General features: G+C 43.2%; 1 long non-coding RNA gene across 1 annotated transcript; it reads left to right on the top strand.

The window, feature by feature from the left end:
• The first annotated feature begins 265 nt into the window (after positions 1 to 265).
• LOC143307926 (uncharacterized) lies at positions 266 to 1999 on the top strand. The gene is made up of 2 exons (XR_013064965.1): positions 266 to 761; positions 843 to 1999. It is a non-coding gene; the product is annotated as an uncharacterized LOC143307926 (long non-coding RNA).
• Positions 2000 to 7129: the final 5130 nt, after the last annotated feature.

Here is a 7129-nt window from a genome sequence, read left to right as displayed (position 1 = left end):
TATGATACGTCTTCGACAACCCCCACCCCATAACCACCCCTCCCCACCCCCCTCTCCCCACCCCATAACCTTGAACTGAAATTTGACACCACCGTCAGCAGAAATATGATACGTCCTCGACAACCCCCACCCTATAACCACCCCTCCCCCCACCCGCACCCACCCCATGACCTTGAACTGAAATTTGATACCACCGTCAGCAGAAATATGATACGTCCTCGACAACCCCCACCCCATAACCACCCCCCCCCCCCACCCGCACCCACCCCATGACCTTGAACTAAAATTAGACGCCACCGTCAGCAGAAATATGATACGTCCTGACCTTGAACTGAAATTTGACACCCCATGACAACCCCCACCCCCACCCCATGACCTTGAACTGAAATTTTACACCACCGTCGGCAGAAATATAACACCCTCCGTGACCTTGAACTGTTTGTTCTTATCGGAAGACCACTTTTTCTACGTCTTGGAAATGATTTTTTCTACGTCTTGGAAATGAGCTTTTTTGTTGACGCAGCAAATCTGACACTGCAATTCGTGACTATAGAAGGTAGGGGGTTTGCTAAAGTTTCAAGCACACGCAAAACCAAATTGACCATCACCGCAAGCGCATCGTTCGCGAGATTGTATTGTGAAAAGTGAAATATGTATTCTCAAAGTTTCAAAGAGTTTTTTTGCCAAAGGAAGCGCCCCGCAAGTTCTACTCAAGAAGAAGAGGCACGCAAAAAAATGACAAAACATCAGAATGACGTGAAGTAAGTGTTCGAAACACATTTCATTTAACGCTGTCGGTATTTGTTCTAATAACATACTTAAACGGTATTTATTTGTTCTAGAATCGCAACACAATTATCATGCAGAATTTTGGGCCGAAAATATCCATTGACGGATTCCTGTACAAAGTATTTGGAAATCGGCATAAATATACTTGGCGACAATTTCTACCCGCAACTCGTATTATCAGACAGCCGAAACAACCGCCTGGAGCTGAGCATAGTCACATGGTCGCTGATAGTAGCCGAAGCAGACAACGTATGCAGCTTCTTTGACGATTCAAAAGATACACGCGACAGTATTAATTTTAATAATATAAGTGTTGAATTTGGAGTGCTATATGGTGAAAAAGTAATTAAATTGATTAGCAATGATATGTGTATGTGCATGATGAAAAAAACATTTGAGAAAATGGTAATTTTAAATGATTGTATAGTTGAAATGCATAATGCATTATATGATAATCTGTATTCGGTGGAACAAAAATTTAAAGAGTTTGTTGCATTAGTTCGGGGATACGGGGATGTAAAAGTGCCTGCAGAGGTTGTGCGGCATATCAAAGAAACTGATATTTATGATCCAAATTCAATTATTGATTGCGAATTAGTAGCTTTAGGTATTCAGGCAATAATAACAGCCGCATCAGCAGCATCTTAACAGAGAAAAAGAATTATGTTACAAATTATGTTAGAAATTATACTTTAATAAATCATAATGTATTGCATCATTTACAACTTCTCTCTCTACCTATATAAACCCAAACATCCCAGGAAAAAATTTCACTTCCTATACGATAGTCGTACGATGTGCATATGCACATTTGATCTTCGAATTAGCACAAAAAGAATTCGCACCAGATTGGAAAACACTTTTGTCTGCGCGCGTTGCTGGAATATTGTTAGCCAAAGAGTTAGCCAAAGAAGAAGAAAGTAATGGCACCGCGGAAAAGTAACAAGAAGAAGAAGACGAAATTGCGCAAACTTCCAGTTGCAAAACGTGGGGGATTTCTTCCAGCACTTGTACCTATTTTTGCAGGCCTTTCAGCTTTGGGCACGGTGGCCGGCGGTGCAGCAGGTATCGCCAAGGCAGTCAACGATGCATCTGCAGCACGGAAAACACTGGAGGAAGTGAAACGGCACAATCGTGTTATGGAAGGACATGGACTTTACCTTGCACCATATAAACGGGGAAAAGGAATTAAAGAAAAAAAAAAAAAGAAGCGCTTCGGCAAACTGTAACGCTTCCACAGGACGCAATGACAAATGTGCAATTATATAACTTTGCACGAAAGTTGAACTTTCCATATTTTCGAGGCGTTTTCATGCGTACAAATTTGCCCTCTAAATCGTTCTTAAACGAATGCGGTATCGTGAATTTAGATAAATCGGAAGGTCCTGGTACACACTGGGTAGCTTATGTAAAGCGAGGTAATTGTGTTAAATATTTCGACTCTTTTGGAAATCTGAGGCCACCGACAGAGTTAATAAACTACTTCGGAAACCATGCAACGATTTTATACAATCACGCGCAGTATCAAAAATTCAATACGAGTGTATGCGGACAACTCTGCTTGCATTTTTTAGCCGGAAATGTATAAAATAGTTTCGATGCACATAGTCTTCACAGTTGCAAAGATGTCGTTGACGTTTACGTTAAGCGGAAAAAATTCTGTGCTTAGCACTGATTACTTTCCACCTATAGACTTGAAGGATGATAATTACGAACTCGGACTCGTTGATTTTCAAGCTTTCAACACAATACCGAACGTTGACTTTACAAACAATAAATTTTACTTTGATGCCGATGGTGAGATCACGATACCGGATGGTTCGTACGAACTCGAAGCGCTAAATAAATACATGCAAGAGAAAATAATGGACAAGACAAAAATCATTTTATTTCGTACAAATAACAGCACTTTGAAAAGTGAAATATATAGTGATTATACAATTGATTTTACCAAACCAAATAATATTGGATCGCTTCTCGGGTTTTCTACATATCGCATATTACCGCCGGGGCAATGGCACGAGTCGGATATACCGGTAAATATTATGAAAGTAAATGTGCTGAGGATCGAATGTAATATTACAACTGGTGCATATAGCAACGGTCAATGTGTTCATACCATTCATGAGTTTTCACCGCGCGTGCCGCCAGGATATAAAATTTCGGAAAGTCCTACGAACGTCATTTATCTTCCAGTTATCGTGAGAGCCATTGATCACCTTAGTATACGCATTACCGATCAAAACAATAATCTGATAAATTTCCGTGGAGAAGAAGTGACAGTGAGGCTTCACATTAGGCGGTGTAAAAAATAACATGAATATAAACATAATCGATGGCCTGTTGAACGGCTCGAACGGCTCGAATGGCCCGCGAACGGCTCGAACGGCCCGCGAACGGCTCGTTGAACGGCTCGAACGGCTCGAATGGCCCGCGAACGGCTCGAACGGCCCGCGAACGGCTCGTTGAACGGCTCAAACGGCTTGCCGTTGCACGGCTCGAACGGCTTGAACGGTCCGCGAACGGCCCGCTGAACGGCTCGAACGGCTTTCCGTTGAACGGCTCGAACGGCTCGAACGGCTCGTTGAACGGCTCGAACGGTCCGCTGAACGGCTCGAACGGCTTTCCGTTGAACGGCTCGAACGGCTCGAACGGCCCGTTGAACGGCTCGAACGGCCCGCTGAACGGCTCGAACGGCTTTCCGTTGAACGGCTCGAACGGCTCGAACGGCCCGTTGAACGGCTCGAACGACCCGTTGAACGGCTCGAACGGCTCATTGAACGGCTCGAACGGCCCGCTGAACGGCTCGAACGGCTTTCCGTTGAACGGCTCGAACGGCTCGAACGGCCCGTTGAACGGCTCGAACGGCCCGTTGAACGGCTCGAACGGCCCGCTGAACGGCTCGAACGGCTCGCTAAACGGCTCGAACGGCTTTCCGTTGAACGGCTCGAACGGCTCGAACGGCCCGCTGAACGGCTCGAACGGCTTTCCGTTGAACGGCTCGAACGGCTCGAACGGCCCGTTGAACGGCTCGAACGGCCCGCTGAACGGCTCGAACGGCTCGTTGAACGGCTCGAACGGCTCGTTGAACGGCTCGAACGGCTCACTGAACGGCTCGAACGGCCCGCTGAACGGCTCGAACGGCTTTCCGTTGAACGGCTCGAACGGCTCGAACGGCCCGTTGAACGGCTCGAACGGCCCGTTGAACGGCTCGAACGGCCCGCTGAACGGCTCGAACGGCTCGCTAAACGGCTCGAACGGCTTTCCGTTGAACGGCTCGAACGGCTCGAACGGCCCGCTGAACGGCTCGAACGGCTTTCCGTTGAACGGCTCGAACGGCTCGAACGGCCCGTTGAACGGCTCGAACGGCCCGCTGAACGGCTCGAACGGCTCGTTGAACGGCTCGAACGGCTCGTTGAACGGCTCGAACGGCTCACTGAACGGCTCGAACGGTCCGCTGAACGGCTCGAACGGCTCGAATGGCATGCTGAACATTTTACGACAGCCGCAGTAAGGATAATGATGTAAAAACGATGACAATTATACAATCATTCAGTAGAGGAAATATATCCAAATCGGACACACCGCAAGAGCACATCGTTGAACGCTCCGACGACGCGGCCGTTTAATATACGTTAAATATCCATTCATTTAATAGCCTTTCAAGAGAACAAGCAGCACTTATGCCAAACATTACTAGAAATAATGCTGTTGTACACAGATGCTAAAACTCAACCGATCAACAATCCGCCGAATGCATTATTGGGCGCCCCGTTGAACGAGTTGCTAAAAGGATCGTTAGAAAATGGATGGAACCAGAACTTCAATCACAAACGCACAAACTGTACTTGCTGCAGCAATTGCCACGGTTACAGGAATGATAATCATGTATTAAACGGTGATGACTCTTTACAATCATTTAGTAAGGACAATATCTCCAAACTGAACACATCGCAAGATTTGAGCGACAAAAACGCGCAATTTCTGCAATCGTTGGGTTTTGTGATTAAGAAACAAAAATGATGGATCCATTGAACATTGCTAGTTTACCGATTTCTGATGATCGAATTACATAGTTACGGCCCATACGCCAACACAACGTTCGGAAACAATGATGAAATACGAATTCCCATTCAACAACAAGATTTGTACACGTTTCCTAGTGAGAGTTACCTTTACGTCGAAGGAAAACTCATTCTCAACGATGACAATGTTGCAGGAACTTCAGTTGGACTAGAAATGAATTGCGCCGCATTTATGTTTGATGAAATTCGATATGAATTAAACGGCGTGGAGATTGATCGTTGTAAAAACGTTGGAATAACAACTATGATAAAAAATGGAGTATCGTTGACAACGACAAGATCGAAAATGCTTGAAAACGCTGGCTGGATAGACATACCCAATGCAGGAGGCTACTTTGACTTTTGTGTTCCTCTAAATATGCTGCTCGGTTTCTGCGAAGATTACAAACGAATAGTGATTAATGCGCATCATTAATTGATTCTGATTCGGTCGCGAGACGACAAAAACGCTATTTTTGGAACAGATGGTGCAAAATACACGCTGCAACTATACAAAGTACAGTGGAGGATGCCACATGTCACGCTCGAAGAAAGGCACAAACTTTCATTGTTGCGCATCCTTGAAAACGGTCAAACGATAATTATGAGTTACCGTTCCTGGGACTTATACGAGTATCCAATGTTACAAGCAACCACTAAACATACATGGAGCATTAAAGCAGCTACGCAATTAGAAAAACCACGATATGTAATATTTGCATTACAAACGGATAAAAAAAATAGGCTCAATAGACATATCACCAAATTTGATGACTGCAAACTCACCAATTTTCGATTGTATTTAAATTCGGATTCATATCCGTATGACAATTTGAATCTTGACTTTAATAAAAATAGATACTCTGTCCTTTACGACATGTATGCAAAATTCAGAAAGTCATATTACGGAGCAATGTGCAGTAATGATGATGACGGAGCTCTATACGATAAAATACTCTTTTTTGGCTACGGCCCATTCGTTGTCATTGATTGCTCGCATCAGAACGAATCGATAAAAAGCGCTACAATCGATGTAAGAATCGATTTTGAGTGTAGTGAAAACGTTCCTGAAAATACTAGCGCTTACTGTTTGATCATTCACGATCGTATCGTGCAGTACAATCCACCTGACCAATGTAGTGCGCAAACTCTCTTAAGTGGAAGAGGGTTTATATGAGATTATTCCACAGCAAAACCAGTCATTTTTCGCTACAAATTCAACTAATCAAAATGAACGTACCAACATTCGTGGACATTCAAGGCTTCAAAAGCGATACGAACGAGTTATTCGTAAAGGAACTTGCCATCTTCCAGAATGGGAATCGTGTACAATGTTTCATCTTTGCGCCTCCATTTGCTAAGAGAAAATTGTCGAAAGCAGAATTAAGACAAATAAAATGGTTGACGCAAAATCATCATGGTTTTGAGTGGGACGATGGTACCGTGCCGTATTCACGCCTTCAAGAGTGTGCCGCTTCGTGTTTGAAAGATAGTATTCATGGATCTGTATACGTCAAGAGCATTGAGAAAGAAAAATGGCTGAAGAAACTTTATCCTTCAGTCAGTCCAATCAATATACAGGTTTTGAACAAAGATGACGATCTACCGAATTTGCCAACCAAGAGCCGGCATATTCAGGATGGATGGATGTGTAACGTCCCCGGAATTATTATCGCGAGTACGCTACTGCACCGACTGCGTAGGGAGAGCGGTTCCCTCTAAGAAGGCGTCTCGTAAATAATTATATAATGAAGGGATCATAGGTTCGGGTGGTGCGCGGTAAAGGAGTGAAATCCAACGTTAATTCCTTTCTCAAAAATCGTGATGAGTGTTTATTCAAGAAAGTTGTGTGTTGTGTTTGTTTATAATATGTATATAAAAAGAAAATGTAAGTAATTATTTGAGTTATATAAAAAGGTGATGAAAATAATATAAAGAATTAATGTAATCAGTGTACAAACGTTGCGCTCTGTTTTGAAATACAAAAAGGAAAATTAATTATATTAGTTACAATGAGTGCGCCCTGTATATAAAAAATACAAAGAAAAATAACAAAATAGTTTGACCTAAAATAAAATACAAAGAAAAAATTTAATTGATTAGTAAACGCGTCTCTAGATACGATTATAAAAATTCTAAATCTATAACTTGAATTTATAAAATAAAATTTATTCAAATAAATTGTTCGATTGTCGAGGAGTTGGCGTGGATCCGTTCCGACACTGTAGGAGCTAACCCGTTCGGCCGCAGTACGATTTCTGAGCAACTTAGCCGTC

The sequence above is a fragment of the Osmia lignaria genome, unplaced genomic scaffold (assembly GCF_051020975.1).
Source record: "Osmia lignaria lignaria isolate PbOS001 unplaced genomic scaffold, iyOsmLign1 scaffold0101, whole genome shotgun sequence".
Classification (NCBI taxonomy): domain Eukaryota; kingdom Metazoa; phylum Arthropoda; class Insecta; order Hymenoptera; family Megachilidae; genus Osmia; species Osmia lignaria.
The sequence above is the reverse complement of the archived record's forward strand: the minus strand, read 5'-3'. Positions and strand labels throughout refer to the sequence as shown.